Below are 23,890 nucleotides of genomic sequence, written 5' to 3'. Positions count from 1 at the left end.
CACTTAACCCTTCTGTGTCTGTTTCCTTAATCATACAATACCGGCAATAATATCTCATAGTGTTGTTGTAAGGAATGAACAAGATAAGGCACAGAAGGCGGCCAACATCAAGGAAGCCATCACTGCATGGAAGCTACTATTTGACATTATATTTAGTGATGTACAGTGTAAACCCTGGCAACTTCCAAAAGAGGTAGGAGTCAGTACACAATAAAAGTCATATACTCAACCAGGACATGATTAAATAAATAGGAAATGGGCCAGGCATGATGGCTCATATCTGTAATTCCAGCACTTTGGGGGACCAAGGCAGGAAGATTCCTTGAGGTCAGGAGTTTGAGACCAGCCTGGACCCCCCCATCTCTGTGTGTGTGTGTGTGTGTGTGTGTATATAATTAGCTTGGCATGGTAGTACATGCCTGTAATCCCAGCTACTCAGGAGGCTAGGCGGGAGGACCACTTGGGCCCAGAAGGTTGAGGTTGCAGTGAGCTATGACTGCACGATTGTACTCCAGCCGGGGCAACACAGTGAGACCCTGTCTCAAAAAGAAAGAAAGAAAGAAAGAAAGAAAGAAAGAAAGAAAGAAAGAAAGAAAGAAAGAAAGAAAGAAAGAAAGAAAGAAAGGAAGGAAGGAAGGAAGGAAGGAAGGAAGGAAGGAAGGAAGGAAGGAAGGAAGGAAGGAAGGAAGGAAGGAAGGAAGGAAGGTCTTATAATCAGGTACAGGAAGGAGCAATCCTACAAAATTCCCAGGCTGACATGGTGACTATAACTGAGAACTAAATTTTGCCCTGAACTTCTTATTAGCCAAGACTAAAAGGGAATGACAAGTTATCTAATACTCACTATTTGTGGGAATAAAAGGAACTACATCAATTTTTCAAGAGGACTACCCTTCCTCCCAAGATCAATTTCTGAAAATAATTTATCATGAGAACTCTTTCAAAGGGATCAAATAACAATGTAATGAAACCAGGACTCAGGGTCACCATCAAACAAAGCACTCAGAAGCTCTAACTCCAAGAGGGGCTGCAGGAGTGGAGTTGGGAAGAGATTCTGGAGTCCCCTCCAGGTCATTGTGATGCAGGGAGACAATCACATAAGGCTGCCTCTCACATATGGCTATCTCTGGCCAATGGGCTGTGAGCATAAGTGACTGTGTCACTTCCAAGCAAAAGTATTCAAAAGCCAAAATGAGACCCTCGAGTTCCCCTTCCACTGCCATGGGAACCAGTGATATTTCCAAAGGGGACCCAGTCACCAGCCTGGGTTCCTGCATGACTGCATGGATCACAGCCCACCCGTACCTACCCACAGTAGCTTTTCACGAGCAAGAAACAAACTTTTATGTTTTAAGACATTTAGATTTTGAGAAAGTTTATTTTGATGTAGCAGAGCTTAGACTAGCCTGACTGATACAAATCATTTTGGTCTTTGTTTTGAATCTTTGACAAATTTATATATACGTATGTACGTATATAACTTCATATTGTATGTGTATATGTGTATTATATGTGTATATTATATGTATATGCATGCACACAAAGACATGCATACAATTTATGTATATATTTACTCATATCTACATATATAATACATCTACATATATGATATACATTATATATACACACACATTTGTATAACACACATACAAAAATACACATAGATTAGATAGATAAACAGATACACAGATGGGTAGATAGATGATAGATAGATAGATAGATGGATGTTATATGTGATCAGCCAACAATTAGCTTCAAGTCTGTTGGACAGTTCTCTGTTCCAATGTCACTTGACAAGAGCTTGTGTATTGCACATCTGTTTCACAGTTGGGAACAAATGCTCTAACCACTACCACCCGCACTGCAACAAATACCTAAACAAACAAAGAGCTAAACCCACAGAAAAAGACTGGGGAAGAGAGAGGAGGAAATGGCCATAAGGAAATAGTCTCACACTGATGTCAAATTAAGTGGGAGTGGCCTTCTGAGAACCTTACCCTTAGCTTCCTGTTAACTATGAGAGGAGTAAATGAGAGATCCTGCAGATTCAAAGGAATGATACTGTTTCCTGTTGCCTTGGAAAAAGCACCAAGAGGGTACTATCTTACTTTTTTTCTCCCTAGTTTTTGTCTCTCTAGCATCTCCTCAATAAGGGCTATTGAACCATCTATTTCAAGTCCTCCTTTCCATATCCCATTTAGGGCTTCTCACTTCACTGTTTGAATGGTTTTCAATCACATGCCCAAGCAATGACATATCTTCTAAGGCTGTTAATTGAGGACTCCTTACTTGATGTTGCAAGGCTTCCTGGTTTGAATGGGTCATCCAACTATCTTGTGTTTGTCATTCAGCTAATTCAGAAATCTTCAAGGGATCAATTACATCCTAGAATATGGATGAGGTCACATTCAAGCTATTTACCTGGCTCTCTGCTGCCTCCCACTTCTCCCAGCCTCAAGCTAACATAAGGCCAGGTCAGCCACCCACGAGTTCTGCTCTGCACCATCAAAATGATCTCACGAAACCCAGACGCTCAGCCAGAATCACTAAGGATTGTCAGGCCAAGCTTTGTGTATAATGACAAAAAACTGGGAGCAATTCAAAAATTCATCAACAGGGGATGGGCTGAATCAGTCACAGGACATCTGCACTGTGGAATACCACGGAACTCTCATGAAGAATGCTTTAGATCTACAGGTGCCAGCAGAAGATGGCCAGCTATGATTCTTGTCTTTAATCTCCTTTTCCCATCTCCCGCCCCGGGCCTGGCTAGAACATGTGATCACGTAGCCTGTAAATTGTCCAAAGGTTAATTTTTCTAATTGAGGCCATTTATTACCTGAAAGACACGAAAGAGAAAGCAGGACCTTACAAAGCAGCAAATTGACGAGCACCAAGAGCAGGAAGTTGCCCCAAGAGAGGCAAAACAAAGCCACAACGTCCAATTTCAGACGTACGTTTTGTCTTCTTCTTCTTCTTCTTTTTTTTTTTTTTTTTTTGAGACGGAGTGTCACTCCTCCTCTTGCCCAGGCTGTAGTGCAATGGCGCGATCTCAGCTCACGGCAACTTCTGCCTCCTGGGTTCAAGCGAGTCTCCTACCTCAGCCTCCTGAGTAGCTGGGATCATAGGCGCCCGCCACCACACCCAGCCAAATTTTTGTATTTTTAGTAGAGACTGGGTTTCAGTATGTTGGCCAGGCTGCTTTTGAAGTCCTGATCTCAGGCGATCCACCTGCCTTGGCCTCCCAAAGTGCTGGGATTACAGGTGTGAGCCACTGCACCCGGCCCCCACGTTTTGTCTTCTAATGGGGTGAACTTTGTCACGACAGAACCCATGATTAACCTCTCAACGTAAATGAAATCAACGTTCTATATGCTAGTGATGATCCTGTAAATGATACAAGATCCCTACATATTTAAGACCCACAGATAAAATTATGAAAATGATTCTACAGAAGCTCTTAACTAGTTCCAATGAACCATCATTTATTTGACTTAAAACAGACCAATTAATTTTTAAAAAATTGTTTTTGCTGTGGCACGTGCCTATAATCTCAGCTTCTCGGGAGGCTGAGGCAGGAGAATCGCTTGAACCAGGGAGTCGGAGGTTGCAGTGAGCTGAGACCTCACCCCTGCACTCCAGCCTGGTGACAGAGCGAGACCCTGTCTCAAAAAAAAAAAAAAAAAAAAAATTGTTTTTTATTGCAGAGAGTGGGGAGAGGGAAAGAAATTAGTCCCACTAAAATTCTGTTTTGCCATCTAAGGACATTAAAGGCAATGGCAGCTATCACAAATGACTATCACCATTATCTCATAAAACATTTTATGGACATAAAAAAAAAAAGAGAGAGAGACCCCATCTCAAAAGGAAGGGTAGTTCATTTAACTGAATAAATTCAGCTGCATGAAAACTTACTTTTTTACCCTTATTGTTCTTGCTTTGTCCCAAATAGATGCTCACGTTGCTCAAACCAACTTGATCTTAAGATGTTGTTGGGAACACTGGAGTCACGTGTCCATGGGTCTTGCAGGCTGGCTTTTGATGGGAGCTGGGCTGTGGGTGATTTACGGACGGTTATAATCCGTGATGCTGGTCTGAAGTCTGAATATTCAAGTTGCTGACTGCAGGCAGAGCCTCATGTCCTGAAAATCAGAAGACAGAGGACTTAAGCTTCCATAAAAGATGGGCTCATACTGTACAACCCAACCCTGTGCATTTGGAAGCAGAAAACACGGGCTCAAATGGCTTCCTGTTTTCTCTTCTCTTAAAAACTTGAAACATTAGACTACAGTGAAGCATAGAGAAGATCAAATATTAACTCATGCTAATCCTTTTCATATTAATTCCAGACTTGAATTTGTTTTATTAAGGAAATAAAACATTACTGGTGAAGCTCTCTAATACCTCTTCCTAATCCAATTTTCCATGGTGTCCTCTTCCCTATCTGGAAGATACCACTATCATAAATGTGATGTGTGACTTTCCAGGGCATGCTGTTCATACTATGACCACTGTTATGAGTTGAGTTGCATCCCCTCAAAAAGGTATGTTCAAGTCCCAGCCCACAGTACTTCAAAATGTGACCTGATTTGTAAGTAGGATCTTGGTGGAGGTAATCAAGCTAAAATAAGTTCACTGGGGTGGGACCTAACGCGACATGACTGTGTCCTTACGAAAAGGGGAAATTTGGGCCAGGCACAGTGGTTCCTGCCATAATCCCAGTACTTTGGGAGGCCGAGGCAGGTGGATCACCTGAGGTCAGGAGTTCAAAACCAGCTAATTCTAAGAATTCTTGAAAGGCAATGAAAAAGAATTTAAAAAGAAGAAATCGCTCATTCCCAGGCATCTCATTTCAACCAAAGTTTCACATTAGCAGTTCTGGAAGCTCCCATTCTTTCTGCAGGCACCTGATCTTGGATGGACAACTCCAACACAAGGATGATGGCCCCCACACATGGGCGAGCGGTTGCCGGAGCACCAGGTCATGGGACGCTCACACACAGGCATATTTCAGCAGAGACGTTGATTTTGTTTGCTTGCCTGCTCTTCATTGCTCTTTCTGGGTTTGCCGTATTAGTGTAATGATTACTTTGGCTGTCAGCCTCGATGCCATGACAAATAAATGCCTAGGAACTCCTTTATCTGCAGTGTGTAATGTTTAGGACCAGGAAATAAAGGTAATGTCAATAGTCTCTATGTGAGAGCAATAGCTTCCATCACTCAGTTAACAAAGCCTTCCCGTAAGTAAACATTTGTTAGTGTGCGATCCGTGTTGGCTTTTCAGAGTGTCAGGCACCTTCACAGCCATACACTTAGACCCCTTAGAGCCTAAGAAAATGAGGTCTTAGAAAATAAGGTCTATGATTTCAAGACAGCAATCACACCTGCAATCCCAGCACTTCGGGAGGCCGAGATGGGTGGATCACTTGAGGCCAGGAATTGGAGACCAGCCTGGCTAACATGGCAAAAACCCATCTCTACTAAAAATAAGAAAATGAGCCGGGCATGGTGGCTCGCACCTGTAATCCCAACTACTTGGGAGGCTGAGGCACGGGAATCGCTTGAACCTGGAAGGCGGAAGTTACAGTAAGCCGAGATCATGCCACTGCACTCCAGCCTGGGCAACAGAGAGAGACTCTGTCTCAAGGAAACAAAACAAACAAACAAACAAAAAAGGAAAATAGAAATACAGCAAAATAGTCACATCCTCTTGTTCTTTTTGTTTTTTGTTTGCTTGTTTTCCTTTCTATAAGGAATTTGCTGTTTTCAAGATATTTATTCAATTCCCAAGGAAAGGTAATGTAAAGAGAATGTAAGATTTTTAGCTTGTTAAATGAGTGAGAAAGAGTCAGAAGCTAGAAAATGAAAAATGAATTTTAATCACTTGAAAGGCATCACCTAACTATGGCAAAAAATCCTTCAAGGAAATAGTCTAAGGTATTGTGTTTACTACTGAAGTAACAAATGCCTCTTATAACACCGAATTAACATGAGTTCTAATGTATTTTTTAAATGAGAACTGGGGCCAAGTGAGGTGGCTCAAGCTTGTAATCACAGTACTTTCAGAGGCTGAGCCAGCGCGATCGTTTGAGACTGGGAGTTTGAGGCTGCAGTGAGCTATGATCATGCCACTGTACTCCAGCTTGGGCAAAGATGCTGTCTCAAAAAAAAAAAAAGGGAAATTTGGGAAGATAGATTTGGCAAATGTCACCAATTAATCTTCACAAGTAAAATTTGTTTTTAAAAAAGCTAGAATAGGAAGATTCTTTTATTTTACAAGGATGTTTGAAGATTGTCAGATCTCCTTCTGCTAGCTAAGATTCCTCCTCTTTTACCATGATCCTTTCTTGGAAGGAAGTTCATGGACTAAACCCCTCCCAGCAGTTTTACCTTAACTATAACTCTGAGCCCACTTGATTAACGCTACTTTGTAATAAGACTTTCTCCTAAGACAGTCCCCAACCTGGGTGAAGCTCACAGGCCTTAGATGTAAAGCTGGTGGATGCAATTGAATCGCAGTACAATGTTTGCATTCGGGTGCTGATGTTCTGTTTGAAGTGCGCAGCGTGTGCAGCTGGCTTTCATTCTATTTTAGAAAGACAGTGACAGAAACTATAGATCTAGAGCAGTGGTTCTCAAGAGAGGCAATTTTGCCTCTGAGAGCACATTTGGAAATGTGTGGAGACATTTTTGGTTGTCACAACTGTAGCAGGGGGTGTCATGCTGGCATCTAGTAGATAGCTGCTAAACATCCTGAAATTTACAAGACTGGCCGGCCTCCCCACAATAGAAAATTATTTGGCCCCAAATCCCAAGAGTGCCAAGGTTGACAAACCTTGATCTAGGGCAATGCTGTCCAACAGAACTTTCTATGCTGATGGAATGGTTCTCTACCTGCATGTCCAATATGGCAGCCACTAGCCACATGTAGCTATGGGAACACTTCAAATATGGCTAGCTCGGGAACTAGATTGAGAAACTAAATTGTTTATGTATTTTTCTTCTTTCAGAGATAGGGTCTCGTTTTGTCACTCAGGCTGGTGTGCAGTGGCACGATGATAGCTCACTGCAGCCTCGAACTCCTGGACACAAGTGATTCCTGCATCTCAGCCTCTTGAGTAGCTGGGATTATAGGTGTGAGCCACTGTGCCTAGCTATTAAATTTAATTTTAATTAACTTTAATTTAATTCACCATGTTGCCCAGGCTGGTTTTGAACTCTTGGCCTCAAGTGATCCGCTGGCCTTGGCCTCCCAAAGTGCTGGGATTACAGGTGTGAGCCATTGTGTCCAGCCAGAACTCCAACATTTAAGACATTATTGGTGAGGGTGCATCTGACAATATCAAGCTTGGGTGCCCATGGGAGTCACTTGGGAGATTGCTGGAGAGGGGGGCACATGGATCCTCAGGTGACCAACATCCCAGTTTATCAGGACTTTCCTAGTTTTAGCACTGGAAGTTCTGTGCTAAAACCCCATCAGTACCAGGAAGACCACCCCAGCCCAGGTCCCATTCTCAGAAGTTTTCATTCACTAAATCTCAAGTGGGACCTGAGAATTTAGCTTTTTATCGGGTTTCCCAAGTGATTCCTTTATGCGACAAAGTTTAAGAATCACTGCAGATCAGCCAGCAAGGAGCAGGGAGAGAGGGGGGAGGAAAAAAGTAGATTCGTTACCATCACATAGAAGGTGAGCATTTAAAAAAAAAGAGAAGCAATACAAGATGTTTTAAGATGATTAAGTTGCTTTTTAAAGCAAAACAAAACAAAAAGTGGGTTTGTCGGTTGCTTGTGCTTCAGCAGGTTGGCCACTTCTTGCTTGGCTGGATGGCTGCATCCCACCCCAGAAGAAGGGGGACCCCCCTCTCTGGGACAGCTGGAGACAAGTCAAGGTGCCCATCCCGGCTCTTGCACCCACTGAGATCTGCTAGGACAAGAAAGGATGCTGCTTACTGGAGACCTGTAGGCTACAGAAACCTGTCTTCTTTCCTTCCCCACTGTCAGTGTGCTCAGAATCCTGCCAGGAACAGTGAAAAATGATAAAGTTTAATGCTCCCTTTGGCTAGGGATCCTCCCTCTTCTCTATCACCGGGTCTGGGAAAGGTCGCAGGAGGCAATGAAGCTGGGGTGACTTTTATGCACACCCTGCATGTATGGGGCTGCATCAAGTCTCCCTCTTTTAGAGGAAAAAGAACCTCCTTCTGGATCCACCTTGGGGGTCAGAAGCGTAGCTCTTTATGAGACTAATTCAGATTCTTATAATAGTCCTATAATGCTTAAACAAGTATTATATAACACAACCCAAGTATTATTGCTCTGGATTTGCAGAGAGCAAAACACAAAATAGAAACCAATGATAACAAAACAACGTATATATCTGTGCCAGGCACTGTTATAAGAACTGGACAGCATTAGCCCATTTAAATCTCACCATAGCCTTAGAAATAGGTGCTATTGGCTGGGTGCGTGGCTCACGCCTGTAATCCCAGCGATTTGGGAGGCCAAGATGGGCTGATCACCTGAGGTCAGGAGTTTGAGACCAGCCTGGCCAATATGGTGAAACCCTGTCATTACTAAAAATACAAAAATGAGCTGAGTGTGGTGGTACATGCCTGTAATCCCTGCTACGTGGAAGGCTGAGGTGGGAGAATCGCTTGAACCCGGGAGGCAGAGGTTGCAGTGAGCTGAGGTCATGCCACTGCACTTGAACCTAGATGACAGAGATCTGTCTACAGGTCTGCTTACTGGAGACCTGTAGGCTACAGAAACCTGTCTTCTTTCCTTCCCCACTGTCAGTGTGCTCAGAATCCTGCCAGGAACAGTGAAAAATGATAAAGTTTAATGCTCCCTTTGGCTAGGGATCCTCCCTGTTTTCTACCACCAGGTCTGGGAAAGGTGGCAGGAATAAATAAACAAATACATACATACATGCATACATGCATACATACATACATAAAATGCTTGAGGAAAAGCTAAAGCAAGACAACAAAGGCATTTGAGAGAAAGGGAGAAATGATATTCAAGAGACAATGGAAAGAAATCCCAGGATAACAGCTGTGCCCCAGCTCTAGAAAACAGTTGGTCCAAATTACACCACCCAACAAAGAGAATGAATAAGAACAGGGGTGACTTCAGAGATACAGCAAAGCTGTGTATATTTTCTCTGTCAACAACAACAAAAAATCAAAGACAAATAGAAACTCCAAAACAAGCAATCCTCTAAAAGCTGTAAAGAAAGTCAGAACCGGATATGAATAAACTAAACTCTGACCTGTCTGTGCGCAATCAAGGGTGCACAGTTAAAAAAACAAAACAAAACAAAACAAACAGCAAACTCACTTCACCGGAACCAATGATTCAGATTAAGTGACATAAAGTGACATAGAATTAGATGTCCCTTTCTAGGAACTCAACTTCTCTAATGCACACATAACCACAGCTTCGAAGCCAGGTAGCTTTCATCTTTTATAATCTACCTGTGATAGTGTGACTTGTGATAAGAAATATATCTTTGGTCTTTATTCCAGGTTTCCCGCACAGGCTCCCAAAACGCTGGAACTTCCTAGGTGATGGGAGCATCTTCTGTTCTAATATTTGGTCTTTGGTTCTGGTTCCTAAAACGGAGCTCCTAATCTCTTGGAAATTCCTGGGTGACGGGAATATCTTTTGTTCTCATGAGGCAGCTTTCAACAGGGGCTCCTGGATGGGGGCTGGTCACCAGAAAGACCAAACCAGGGTTAGAAGCTTGCAACTTTCAGCCTCGCCCCTCATCCTCCAGGAATGAGAAAAGGACTGGAGATTGATTTAATAATCAATGGAGCCTCCATAAAAACCCTCACTGAAGAGGTCAGAGATCTTCCAGGTTGAACACATCCACATTCTTGGAGAGTGACACCCTCCAACTCATTGGGACAGAAGCTCCTGAACTTAGGACTCTTCTGGAACTCACCCTGTGTACCCCTTCACCTGGCTGTTCACCTGTATCCTTTATCATATTCTTTTTTTTTTTTTTTTTTTTAAAGACAAAGTTTCACTCTTGTCACCCAGGCTAGAGGGCAATGGCGCCATCTCGGCTCACTGCAACCTCTGCCTCCCGGGTTGAAGTGGTTCTCCTGCCGCAGCCTCCCTAAGTAGCTTGCATTACAGGGGTCCGCCACCATGCCCATCGAATTTTTGTATTTTTTGTAGACCAGTTTCCGCCATGTTGGCCAGGCTGGTCTCTAACGCCTGCCCTCAAGTGATCTACCCGCCTTGGCCTCCCAAAGTGCTGGGATTACAGGCATGAGCCACCACTCCCAGCCTATCACATTCTTTATAATGCACAGGTAAACGTAAGTAAAGGTTTCTCTGAGTTGTGTGAGCCATTCTAGAAAATAATCGAACCTGTGGAAGAGTCCCAAAAACTTCTACTTTACAGTCAGTTGGTCAGAAGTTCCCGAGGCCAGGACTTGAAATTGGTGTCTAAAGTTGGGAAGCAGTCTCGTGGGGCTGAGCCATTAACCTGTGGGTTCTGACACTAACTCCAGTCAGATTATGTTGGAATTCAACAAAATGGTGGTGGCGGGTGTGGTGGCTAACACTTGTAATCCCAGCACTTTGGGAGGCTGAGGTGGGCAGACTACCTGAGGTCAGGAGTTTGAGACAAGCCTGGCGAGCATGGCAAAACCCTCTCTCTACGAAAAATACAAAACAATTAGCCAGGTGTGGTGGCACATGCCTGTAGTTCCAGCTACTTGGGAGGCTGAGGCAGGAGAATCGCTTGAACCTGGGAGGTGGAGATTGCAGTGAGCCAAGATGGCACCACTGCACTCCAGCCTGGGTAACAGAGCAAGATTATCTCAAAATAATAATAATAATAATAATAATAAACTGTGGGGCACCCAGCTGGTGTTGGAGACTTGGTTGGTGTGGACCCCTCAACCCCCGCCAATATCTGGTCACAGAAGTGTTCTTTGTTGAAAGCATAGTGGGAAAAAACCTTTTTCCTAGTATTCAACCTACAATGCAAGAAACATGTAATTGTACTTTGTAAGACACAAAATGCAAGTTTGTAAACCACAATATGTAAAAAATAATTTTTAGAAGTGGGGAAATGCAGGGGGAAGAACTTTATTAGAGGAAAATATTGAGGTGCTAAATTCCTTCTCTTATGAAATGGAGAGTCAGCAACGCTGTCCAAGTTTAAGGAACTGTAAGGACGTCATCATTGGCAGTGGTTCTCAACTGGGAGTGATTTTGCCCCCAAGGGACACTGAGCAAAGTCTGGCAAACTTTCGGTTGTCACAGCTGCAGTGAGTGTGCTACTGATATCTAGTGGGTAGAGGCCAGGGATGCTGTTAAACATCCTCTAATGCACAAGACAGCCCCCACAGCCAAGAATGGTCTGGTCCAATGTGTCAGTCATACAAAAGTTGAGATATCCTGATTTATCGCTATGAAGGAAACAACAAAATATAAAAAATGAAACAAAATTAGGAGAGAACAGAATGGGAGAAGGAAGAGAAAGGAAAAGGGATAAGTGCAGCGGTGCAACCATAGTTCACTGGAGCCTCTAACTCCTGGGCTCCAGTGATCCTCCCACCTCAGCCTCGTGAGTAGCTGGCAACACAGGCACACGTCACCATGACTGGCTGAATTTTTATTTTTTAATTAATTAATTAATTAATTAATGTTGAGATTGAGTCTCACTCTGTCACCCAGGCTGGAATCCAATGGCACAATCTCACCTCACTGCAACCTCCGCCTCCTGGATTCAAGCAATTCTCCTGCCTCAGCCTCCTGAGTAGCTGGGATTACAGGCGCCCACCACTACGCCCAGTTAATTTTTTGTTTTTTTAGTAGAGACGGGGTTTCACCATGTTGTCCAGACCTGACCTCATGATCCACCCACCTTGGCCTCCCAAAGTGCTGGGATGACAGGCGTGAGCCACTGGGCCCGGCCTATTTTTAAATTTTTTTGTAGAGACAGAGTTGCACCCAGGTTGATTTCTAATGCCTGGGCTCAAGAGATCCTCCCACCTTGGCCTCCCAAAGTGCTTGGACAACAACAGACGTGAGCCACCATACCCAGCTGCTTACAATATTTTGAAAATAAAAAACGTTATTTCCAAATAAAAAAGATAAATTAAGTAAGTACTTAAAACTGCAAGCATATGACTATGGAGGTTTCCGAGCAATCCAGGTCCCTAAGTAAATGGAGACACCTGGAAAGCGGTTTGGAAGCAGGGCATTGGAGTTTCCTTTGAAATGCGGTATCCTAAATGTACCTCTTTTCACCCCACTCAGGGAAGCAGAAAAGCAAATTCTTTCTCTCTCTCTTTTCCCCCCTTTAAATATCTTTAAGTCATAACAAATTCTCTCTTCTCTCTCTCTCTTTTTTTTTTCTTTTTTTTTTGATATGGAGTCTAGCTCTGTTGCCCAGGCTGTAGAGTAGTGGCACGATTGGCTCACTGCAACCTCCACTTCCTGGGTTCAAGCGATTCTCCTGCCTCAGTCTCCCGAGTAGCTGGGACTACAGGCATGCACCAACATGCCCAGCTAATATTTTGTATTTTTAGTAGAGACAGGGTTTCACCATGTTAGCCAAAATGGTCTTGATCTCCTGACATCCGCCCACCTCAGTCTCCCAAAGTGCTGGGATTACAGGTGTGAGCCACCACACCCAGCCCTCTCTCTTTTTTAAGAGATGGAGTCTCATTCTGTTATCCAGGCTAAAGTGCAGTGATGGGACCTCCTAGGCTCAAGCCATCCTCCTGCCTCAACCTCCCGAGTAGCTGCGACTACAGGTGTATGCCAACCACACCTAGCTCAAATTTTCTTTTTTCAACTCTGATTTGTTCCACATTCACCTCTTGAATTCTGCTACCTTTTCTCCCATGCTGGGTAAGTATGACTTCAAGCTTGGGAAGTTTCTAGATTCAATGCTGTTTGCAGCAGGGCCAGGACTAGGGTGAGGAAGTAAGGTAAGTGTTGAGCTGGGATGCAAATTTAAAGGGGGCCAGAAATCCCAGTAATCAAGTATATCATCCATTTTCATACCTAAGACTGCATAATTTATAAAGAAACAGAGGTTTAATGGACTCACAGTTCCACATGGCTGGGGAGGCCTCATAATGATGGTGGAAGGCAAAGGAGGAGCAAAGGCATGTCTTACGTGGCAGCAGGCAAGAGCACGTGTGCAAAGGAATTGCCCTTTATAAAACCACCAGATCTCATGAGACGTATTCACTATCATGAGAACAGCATGAGAAAAACCCACCCCCATGATTCAATTACCTCCCATGGTGTCCCTCTCATGACATGTGAGGATTATGGGAGCTATAATTCAAGATGAGATTCGGGTGGGGACACACCATATCATTAAAATAAATAATATTTTAACGTGATACTTTTAAAAATAAAAATAAATGCCAAAAAAACCCATGATAAAAAAAAATCAACATGTTAAAAACAGACAGGATCAGAATTACTGCTTTGTGCTTTTGGCTCTGGCTCTGATCTTTCTCAGTGTCACACTGACTGACAGACAGAACCTTGCGATCCATGTGTCCATGAGTCTCATACTGCCAGGTCCTGTTATCTCACCTCAGGAATGACAATTCTTGGGGTGACCTAAACCATTTTCTTGGAGATACCCACTCACCTCCTCTCATTTTAAGTCCTTTCCTCTGATTGTATAATTTATAACTCAAGTCTCTGACACAGGATAAAATTCCATTTCTCCTTTGGAAAGCCACTATTTTGCACTGGATGTGGGTGCTAACACATCAAAGGCTGGGAACTGTAACTATGGGCTTCCAATTCTTCTGGCGAATTCTAAACACAGGACTGTCTTTTTTTTCTTTTAAATGATACCCATGTTCAGCCAGGCGAGATGGCTCACTCCTGTAATCCTGGGGCTTTGGGAGGCTGAGGCAGGAGGATTGCTTGAAACCAGGAGTTGGAGACCAGCCTAGGTGACATAGCAAGACCCTGACTCTACAAAAAATTTTAACAATTAGCTGAGCACAGTGGCATGCAGCCGTTAGTCCCAGCTACCCAGGAGGCTGAGCCTGGATGATGACTGGAAACCAGGAAGTTGAGGCTGCAGTGTGCTATGATCATGACACTGCACTCCAGCCTGGGGGACAGAGTGAAACTCTGTGGCTACAGAAAATTTTTTAATTAGTTGAGGTTTTTTGTTTTTTGTTTTTTGAGATGGAGTCTTGCTCTGTCACCAGGCTGGAGTGCAGTGGCACAATCTCGGTTCACTGCAACCTCCGCCACCCGGGTTCAAGTGATTCTCCTGCCTCAGCCTCCCCAGTAGCTGGGACTACAGGTGTGTGCCACCATGCCTGGCTAGTTTTTTGTGTGTGTTTTAGTAGAGACAGGGTTTCACCATGTTAGCCAGGATGGTCTGGATCTCCTCATCTCGTGACCCGCCCTCCTCAGCCTCCCAAAGTGCTGGGATTACAGGCATGACCCACCACGCCCAGCCTAAAATTAGTTGATTTTTTTTTTTTTTTTTTGAGACGGAGTCTAACGCTGTTGCCCAGGCTGGAGTGCAGTGGCGCGATCTCGGCTCACTGCAAGCTCCGCCTCCCGGGTTCCCGCCATTCTCCTGCCTCAGCCTCCTGAGTAGCTGGGACTACAGGCGCCCGCCACCGCGCCCGGCTAATTTTTTGTATTTTTAGTAGAGACGGGGTTTCACTGTGGTCTCGATCTCCTGACCTTGTGATCCGCCCGCCTCGGCCTCCCAAAGTGCTGGGATTACAGGCTTGAGCCACCGCGCCCGGCCAATTAGTTGATTTTTAATCATTCATGGTGGTGCACACCTGTAGTCCCAGCTACTTAGGAGGCTAAGGCAGAAGGATCACTCAAGCCCAGAAGTTCAAGGCTGCAACGAGCTATGATCACACCACTATACTCTCTATAAATATTCTTTTCCCTATGAATGCCTTCACAGAAATGACCATCTCTGATGATTAGCATTCTAGCAGCTGTGATTTATCTCTGGGAACGATGAACATTAGGTGACTGGAAATAACCTGAGCAATAAGAGTATCACCTCCTGCCACGTCATCCTGAAAAATCTTGGCAAATATGATTCACTGAGGTTATTAATTAAGTGTTTATGAAGATGTTCTATAGCTTGAACTTGACCCTGTCTTCTGGGAACAGGACTTTCCTGGCAAAATATGACAATAAACCCTACTTTTAACCTTCATTTCTACTGAGCTTCTCTTCTCCTCTCTAGGGTAGAAATAATCTAGTCAAACAATAACAATAATAATAATAAGTTAATAATAATAACAACAACAGTAACAAGCATGTGGACAGCACTGTTTATTGAGTGCTGATATGCAGGCCAGGCCCAGGGCTATGCCCTTCACATGTATTAGCAACTGAATGCTCAAACAACTTTATGGGGAGGTATTATTATCCCAATTTTATGATTACATTGAGACCCAGAGAGGTTAAGTAACTCACTCAAGGTCACACAGCTAAACAGAGGCAGAATGAGATTCAAACCCATACCTCTCTGATTGCATATGCTGGGCTTGGATCATCATCATCATCAACAACAACATCATTGTTAGCAGTGCATGGTGGCTCATTCCTGTAATGCCAGCACTTTGAGGCAGGAGGATCGCTTGAGCTTAGGAGTTTGAGACCATCGTAGGCAATATAGTGAGACCTTGTCTCTACTAAAAATCATAAAAGGTAGGCGGGCATGGTGGCATGTGCCTGTAGTCTCAGTTAGTTAGGAGGCTGAAGCAGGAGGATTGTTTGAACCCGGGAGATCAAGGTTGCAGTGAGCTAGCATTTCACCACTGCACTCCAGCCTGGGCAACAGAGTGAGATACTGTCTCAAAACAAACAAACAAAAACAAACAAAAAACAAAAAGCAACACAAAAATCACTTATCAGAGGAAGAAGAGAAGGATGAGAAAAATGAGAAGCATGAGAAAAATGAGAAATTATTGTTTCTTGAACACCATAAAGAAGTAAATAAATTGTTTTTAAACCCCAGAGAATGAAGTAGCATTGGGAGAGGCCATGTGAATTCACTCATCCAGCAAAGCATTCTTCTAGAACATGATGCTCCAGTAGACACCCCCAGACATACGGGTCACATTTATGGCATATTTGTCGTGTACCGTATTTTCTTATTAGCCCTGATATCCACCTGTGGAAGTGGGAGCTTTTTGGCACACTACCCATTAAACAGACAAGGAAACCAAGGCCAGAAACATACCATAACTGACCCAGAATCCCACAGTTAGACCTGGGGAAGCCCAGATTCCAACTCAAGCAGACAACCGTAGGGCTTGTTCTCATCATCAACACTCTCTTGCCTCCCATTTCCCCCATGGTCATTCTTTCCTCTAACAAATATCTGTTGTGCCTCAAATCTGTGCCCTTGTCTGGCAATAAGCAATAGGACAGCCTCAGTTTCTGTCCTCCTTCCCTGACACGTTCCCAAGCGTTCCCCATTATTCCCGTGACCTCCCACCCCTGCTTCAAAGCACCTTCTCCTACCTGCCCTCAGTTCTGCAGGAAAATCCAGATAAAATTCCCCTCTACTTTGTAGTTCAAAGCTAGAGGGACAGGCAACAGGTCCTCTTTTCTTCTTAACTAACCGGTAAGGCCCATCTTTTTCTGCCTCTCTGCCGTGTTGCCTTAAAGAATGCTCCTTGCTGTCTTGGTCACACGGCTGGGCGGGATGCCACCAAGATCACGGGGAGGGGGTTATTTACTGAGCTCACCGCCGTTTTACGCCACCCTGGCTATCATCTCTTTCCTCACCAACCAATGAATAACCAGGTCTCACCTGGTGAAAATGCAAATCAGTCTCCCACCTCTGACATCACAGCTGTACCTATGGCCTCTGTCCACGGAGTCTGCAAAGATGAAGAGCTCACTCAGGTCCCAAGTTGTGCATTTCCTTCTTCCTAAGCCCTCACTTCCCCCTCTCATTAACGTTATTGTAATATCAGCTCAATAAAAATATCAAAGTCCTTTCTAGAGGTTATTTTATTCCTTGGACACCATAAGGAAGTAAATAGTTGCGTTTTGTGGGGTTTTTTTTAACCCTAGATAGTGAAGCGGTGTGGGAAGAGATTACCTGAATTCATTAATCCAACAAAGAAGAGAACGTGGTGCTCCACTAGACACCCCCAGGCACTGGCTACTTTTTTTTTTTTTTTTGAGACAGGGTTGGCCTCTCTCACCTAGGCTGGAGTGCAGTGCCGCGATCTCAGCTCACTGCAACCTCTGCCTCCTGGGCTCAAGGGATCCTCCTGCCTCAGCCTCCCAAGTAGCTGGAATCACAGGTAAGAGCCACCATGCCTGACTAATTTTTGTATTTTTTGAAGAGTTGAGGTTTTGTTGTGTTGCCCAGGCTGGTCTTAAACTCCTGAGCTCAAGTGATCCACCCATCTCGGTCTCCAAAACTGCTGGGATTACAGGCGTAAGCCACCCCACCTGGCCTGGCCACGTTTTTCTTTTTCTTTTTCTTTTTCTTTCTTTTTTTTTTTTGGAGACAGAGTCTCACTCTGTCGCCCAGGCTGGAGTGCAGTGGCGCCATCTGGGCTCGCTGCAACCTCCGCCTCCCGGGCTCAAGTGATTCTCCTGCCTCAGCCTCCCAAGTAGCTGGGATTACCGGTGTTGCCACTACACCCGCCTAATTTTTGTATTTTTAGTAGAGATGGTATTTCACCATGTTGCAGGCTGGTCTTGAACTCCTGACCTCAGGTAATCCACCTGCCTCAGCCTGCCAAAGTGCTGGGATTACAGGCATGAGCCACTGTGTCTGGCCGCCTGGCCACATTTTTCTATAGATACATCCCCTTTGGCAACATGCGGACCATACAGATTTAACTCTGTAATTATGATCACCAATGGTGTGTCCCTTCTGGAAACAAAGGACAGGCAGTATAAAACCAGCCCACATTTCAAGACAGTTGACTCGAATTCCAGTGCTGACTCTGGCACTCTAAGACTGTAATGTCTCAACTCCTCTGAGCCTCAATTTCCTCCCCATTAACCTACAAAGTGGGAACTATCTATGCTCCCTCCTCCTAGTGTTGAGAAGGGCTACAGCAGTTAACATTTGAGAAAGTTCGGACTAAGATTATTTCTAGCCACCTAAGACTCAGATTCCCAGGGATAAACCCCAGCAGATGGGATGCTAATCCATCACAAAGGGTTTTCTCTGAGAAGGAAATTTTATATTCATACAGAAATAAAGAAGGAAGTAGACAATCCAGGGCTGCATCAAATTTCTGTATTTTTACAAATGCCAAAACAAATAAGATCCATTTCCTGTGGCACTTGCACTTGGGGGAGTATCATTTAAAAGAAAAAAAGAATGTCATAGTTCTATAATTCACAAAAAGAATTGGGGTCTATAGTTATTGTTCCTCTTTTTTTTTTTTTTTTTTTTTGAGACAGGCTCTTGCTTCGTCAATCAAGGCTGAAATGCAGTGGTACAATCACAGCTCACTGCAGCCTCTGACTCTTGGGCTCAAGCGATCCTCCTGCCTCACTCAGCCTCCCAAGGAGATGAGACTACAGGTATGTACCAACACATTTGGCTAACATTTTTAATTTTTGTAGATATGGGGTCTCTCTACGTTGCCCAGGCTGGTCTCAAACTACTGGGCTTAAGTGATTATCCCCCCTTGGCTTCCCAAGGTGCTGGGATTACAGGCATGAGCCACTGCACCCAGCCCCAATCTTTGATGTATTAGCACGAAATGCAAAGCAGTGGCTTTCCAATGGAGAAATGGAATTTTCTCCTGTGGAAGAGACTTGAGTTATAAATTGTGTCATCAGAGGAAATGAGAGGAGGGTGGTAGTTTCCAAGAAGATAGTTTGATTTGCCTCAAGAGCTGTCATTACGTGGGTTAAAGGACAGTACCTGGCAGCATTTGACTCTAGGAACACCTGGATCGTGGGGTTCTGCCTGCCAATCATCGTGGAGCTGAGCCGAACAAGCTCCAGGCAAGAAGTCAAAGCAGTAATTTTGATTTTTTTATAGCTGTAAGTCAGGATTTCTCAACCTCAGCAGTGTTGTCATTTGGGGCCAGACAACTGCCTGTTGTCGGGAGCTGGGGGGACTGTTCTGTGCATTGTAGGATGTTTAGCAGTATGCCCAGCTTCCATCTATTAGATGCCAGCAGGACACCCCAACCCCACCCCATCTGCAAGCTATGACAACCAAAAATGTCTTCAGGAATGGACAAATATCCCCTGGGAGGTAAAACTGCCTCCACCTGAGAACCACTGCGCTAAATGTTACCAAGTTCCATGGACTTTGAAGCGTCTCCTCGCTCTCCATTGCATGGGACAAGGAAATCAGCAACTCAACATTTTCTCTAATAGAGTTTTCTCCCCTCTGTTTCTCCTCTTCTAGAAACTATACTATAGTTTTACATATTTCGGTTTATGATACATATATGCCCTATAAACTGTAATTATACGTTTTTCGTCTGCAGGTAGACTGTAAGTTGGCAATACTGGTTGCTTCCAGAGTGAGAAACTGGGTGGCTGGAGACAGACATGGAGGGAGATACTTTTCAATATTTGCTTAGACATCTTTTGGATTTTTTCCATTTTTCTTTTTTAGAGACAGAGTCTTGCTTTGTCACCCAGGCTAGGCTCAAGCGATCCTCTCGCCTCAGCCTCCTGAGCAGCCAGGACTACAGGAACTCACCACTATGCCCACCTAATTTCTCTTTTTTGTCGAGATGGGGGTCTCCCTATGTTGCCTAGGCTCGTCTCGAACTCCTGGCCTCAAGCGATCCTCCGGCCTCAGCCTCCCAAGGCTCTGGGATTACAAGTCACTGTGCCTGGTCTCTTTGGGGTTTTATATCATGTGGCAGTGTAACTTTTTCAAAAAAATAAGTTAAATCTTGAAAATCGTCTCCTGTGAATTGCATGCAGTATGAATAGCATGGTCCCATCTTTTTAAAAGATAAGTAGAAATAATCTCTATTATTACACCCAGGAGGAGAGGGAGAAATCTGGAGTAACACACATGAAACTCCAAGCAGCAATTATCACCAAGGGGTAAATTAGCAGAGTTTTTCACATTCTATGCAAATATTTTTATAAATACAATTTTAAAATAACTGGCATGTGTATTGTGTTAGTAATTGGAGAAAACAACAGGAACAGTAAAAGAAAAAGATCTATTTCCAAGGTCACTGGGGAGCCCCTCAAGTTTGGGAAGTGAGGAAGAGGGAGAACCTTCTGGAAGCAGCAGATGCTGGGAGCCCCAGACATAGGAAGCAGGGACCCTAGATAGAGGCTGATGATTGAATTAGGGGGTACAATGAGGGGGGCATGAATTAAGAAGGAAATGAAAATCAATGAGCAGACACTGGAATCGAAAGGAGAGCTCTGTGTCATTGGATGGGTTATGAATTTCCCTGAGCCTGCCTCAGTTTCCTCAGCTATAAAATGGAAGTCATTATAATATATAAGTGACCAACATTTATCACTACATTGTTCTATCACCATTTATGTGTGGGTTGTACTTAATCCTCACAGCAGCCCTATGAGTTAGGTACTACTAGAATCATCCCAGTTTACAGATGAGTCATTTGAAGCACAGAGAGGTTAAGTAACTTGGCCCAAGGTCACACAGCAAGAAAGTGGCAGAGGCAGGATTTTAACTCAGGCAGTCTGGCTCTGGAGCCTGAGTTCTATAGATGACTAGGGCTGGGACTTAGCACAATACCCGGCACATGGTAAGCAGAACAGATATTAAAGACTATGATTATGTTAAAGGTCTAGGATTCCTCATCTACTAAGTACCATATTAAAGGATGTAGTGCCTCCCCGCAAGAGGAAAGCACAATGTCCTTCCCAGCCCATGCCAGCCTTATTGTCCCCAGAAACTGCCGTGGACTTTTTTTTTTTTTTTTTTGAGACAGGATTTCGCAATGCCGCCCAGGCTGGAGTACAGTGGCACGATCTTGGCTCACTGCAACCTCCACCTCCCAGGCTCAAGCAATTCTTGTGCCTCAGCCTCCCGAGTAGCTGGAACCACAGGCATGCACCACCACGCCCGGCTAATTTTTGTACTTTTAGTAGAGACGAGGTCTTGCCATGTTCCCTGGGCTGGTCTGGAACTCCTGGACTCAAGTGACCTGCCCGCGTTGGCCACCCAAAGTGCTGGGAATACAGGATTGATTAACCGTGTCCAGCCTGCCCTGGCACACTTGAAGTCAGCATTTGTCCTACCAGAACACAAAACTCTCCAAAACTTTGACAGGTGGAGATCTCTGGAAGGAGACCGTCTAGATGAGAAGCGGGTGGTAGGGTGCACCTAAAGTTCTAGCTACTTGGGAGGCTGCGGCAGGAAGATCACTTGAGGCCAGGAATTTGAGACCAGCCTGGGCAACACAGCGAGATCTCGTCTCAACAAAAAATTAAAAAATTAGCTGGGTGTAGAGGCGAGCACCTGTAGTCCCAGCTACTCAGGAAGTTGAGGTCGGAGGATCGCTTGACTTTAAGACTGAAGTGAGCTACAATTGTGCCACTGCACTCCAACTTGGGCAACAGAGCAAGACTCAGTCTCTAAAACTAAATAAATAAATAGATGCTAAAGGGTTCAAGGAAAAGGTGCTTTATTTAACCCTCCTTGGAGAGCTTGACCTACACAGCAACAGATCCTAAGGCCAGGAATGGAGAGGAGCATCAAGCATCAAATAACATGGACAGTTATAGCTGTCATTCATTATGTGCCAGACATTCTGCCTAGTGCTCTCCAGACATGAATGCAGATCATCCCTCCAACAGCCCTAGGTGGTCCTATGATTCTCCCCATTCTACAGACGAGGAAACTGAGGCTCCAAAGGCAATTTGCCAAAATCCCAGAGCTAGGAATTACTCCAGGACGACATGTTAACCCGGTTCTAGCCAGAATAACCACTCCACAACTGTCCTTCCCACCTGAAATCCTCCTCCCAAAGCTTCATCAGCTGCAAGCATGCGGAGGGGACAGGACATTCTTTCGTTTAACAAAAGAATGGTGGGTCTTGGAGACAGCCTCTTGGGGCCCCCAGGTGAAGAGCAGGGATATGGCTGGCACTCCTTCCTCTTCGGGGACTGGTTCTGTGGGCTACTGAGAAGGCGGGGAAGCTCCTTCATCACCTCTGCCCCATGACATCCCACTCTTCCTTCTGCCTCTTCTAAATGGATGCAACTACTGTGCCATTCCCCCACTCTTGTAGAGGCGGTCATAGCACTTACTGTAGCTAATGTTGATTGAGCACCTACTAAGTGCCAGGCACTGTTCTGAGTGTTTCATCTTTATTTAATCCCCACAAAAGGGTGGGCTCAGGCTGGGTGTGGTGGCTCACGCCTGTAATCCCAGCACTTTGGGAGGCTGAGGCGGGTGGATGAACTGAGGTCAGGAGTTCAAGACCAGCCTGGCCAACATGACGAAACCCCATCTCTACTAAAAATACAAAAAAACTAACCGGGCATGGTGGTGGGCACCTGTAATCTCAGCTACCTGGGAGGCTGAGGCAGGAGAATTGCTTGAACCTGGAAGACAAGAGATGGCAGTAAGCCCAGATCACACCATTGCACTCCAGCCTGGGCAACAGAGTGAGACTCTGTCTCAAAAAAATAAATTTAAAAAAAAAAAAAAAAAGTCGGGCTTGGTGGCTCATGCCTGTAATCCCAGCACTTTAGGAGGCTGAGGAAGGAGGATCTTTTGAGCCCAGAAGTTCAAGACCAGACTGGGCAACATAGACCCCCATCTCTACAAAAATTTAAACAATTAGCTCGGCATGGTGGTGTGTGCCTATAGTCCCAGTTACTCAGGAGGCTGAAGCAGGAGGATCGCTTGAGCCTGGGAGGTTGAAGCTGCATGAGCTATAATCACAGCACTGCACTCCAGCCTGGGCAATAGAGCAAGACAGCAACTCAAAAGAAAAAAAAAAAAAATCCCAGAAAAACCCCATAGGATAGGGGCTATTATTGTCCTCATTTTACAGATAAGGAGACTGAGGCACAGAGGAATCAGATAACTGCCACATTTACCCTGCTAGGAGGTGATGGAACCTGGATTGCACGTCAAGATCACACAGACTCCTCTACAGACCACCCAGGTAACATGGGGTGACTTATTCAACCTCTTTAAACTTTTGTCTCCTAATCAGTAGTCTGAAACTAGCAGGGGTTATTGGAAGGATAAAAGGTAACATATGCTCCTTATTCATTCAACAAGTATTTATAGGACATCTACTGTGTGCCAGGCACTGGGGATGTATCTGCAAGCAAAACAGAAAAAAAATCTTACCCTTCCAGCATGCACACATTAGTAGGGGGACACGTATGTGGGTTAGCTCAGTAGATCTTCACAACCCCATAGGCAAGCTACTATTACTGCACCTGTTTCACAGATAGGGAAAAGGATCTCAGAAGTGGCAAACCCAAGTTCACCCTTCTGAGAAATGGTAGGACCTGGATTAGATAATATCCAGTCTCCGGAGTTTGACTTCCTGAATTCAAATCCCACAGTTTCCATTTAATTGCTGTTGGCAAGTGACTTAATGGTCTGAAACTAGATCTCCCAAGGGTAAAATAGGACCAGGAGACCCTATTTCATAGATTACCCCAGGAGAAAAAGCAACATCTAACATTTAGGAAGCAAACAAGGCTCACAGAATCTCTGTGAGGGAAGTCTAATTTTAACCATTTTTTTTTCTTTCTTTCTTTTTTAAACAGGTGTGGAAACTGGATCCCAGAGAGGATAAGTAACCTGTCCAGAGGTGCACAACACACAAACAGTTCGCTTCCAAAACTCATGTTCGCTCTGACCCAGGCCGCTGCTCAGATAAAAAACTCACCGGATTGGGCATGGATTATTCTTTTCTTCCTGCACCTGCGG

At 44.5% G+C, this 23,890-nt stretch overlaps 1 long non-coding RNA gene across 1 annotated transcript; it reads right to left on the bottom strand.

The window, feature by feature from the left end:
* Positions 1-3,913: 3,913 nt before the first annotated feature.
* Positions 3,914-23,390, bottom strand: LOC139359738 (uncharacterized). Its single transcript, XR_011616126.1, has 2 exons — positions 23,300-23,390; positions 3,914-4,142 (listed from the first exon to the last, which is right to left on the bottom strand). It is a non-coding gene; the product is annotated as an uncharacterized lncRNA (long non-coding RNA).
* Positions 23,391-23,890: the final 500 nt, after the last annotated feature.

This window comes from Macaca nemestrina, chromosome 18 (assembly GCF_043159975.1).
Source record: "Macaca nemestrina isolate mMacNem1 chromosome 18, mMacNem.hap1, whole genome shotgun sequence".
Taxonomy (NCBI): domain Eukaryota; kingdom Metazoa; phylum Chordata; class Mammalia; order Primates; family Cercopithecidae; genus Macaca; species Macaca nemestrina.
The sequence above is the reverse complement of the archived record's forward strand: the minus strand, read 5'-3'. Positions and strand labels throughout refer to the sequence as shown.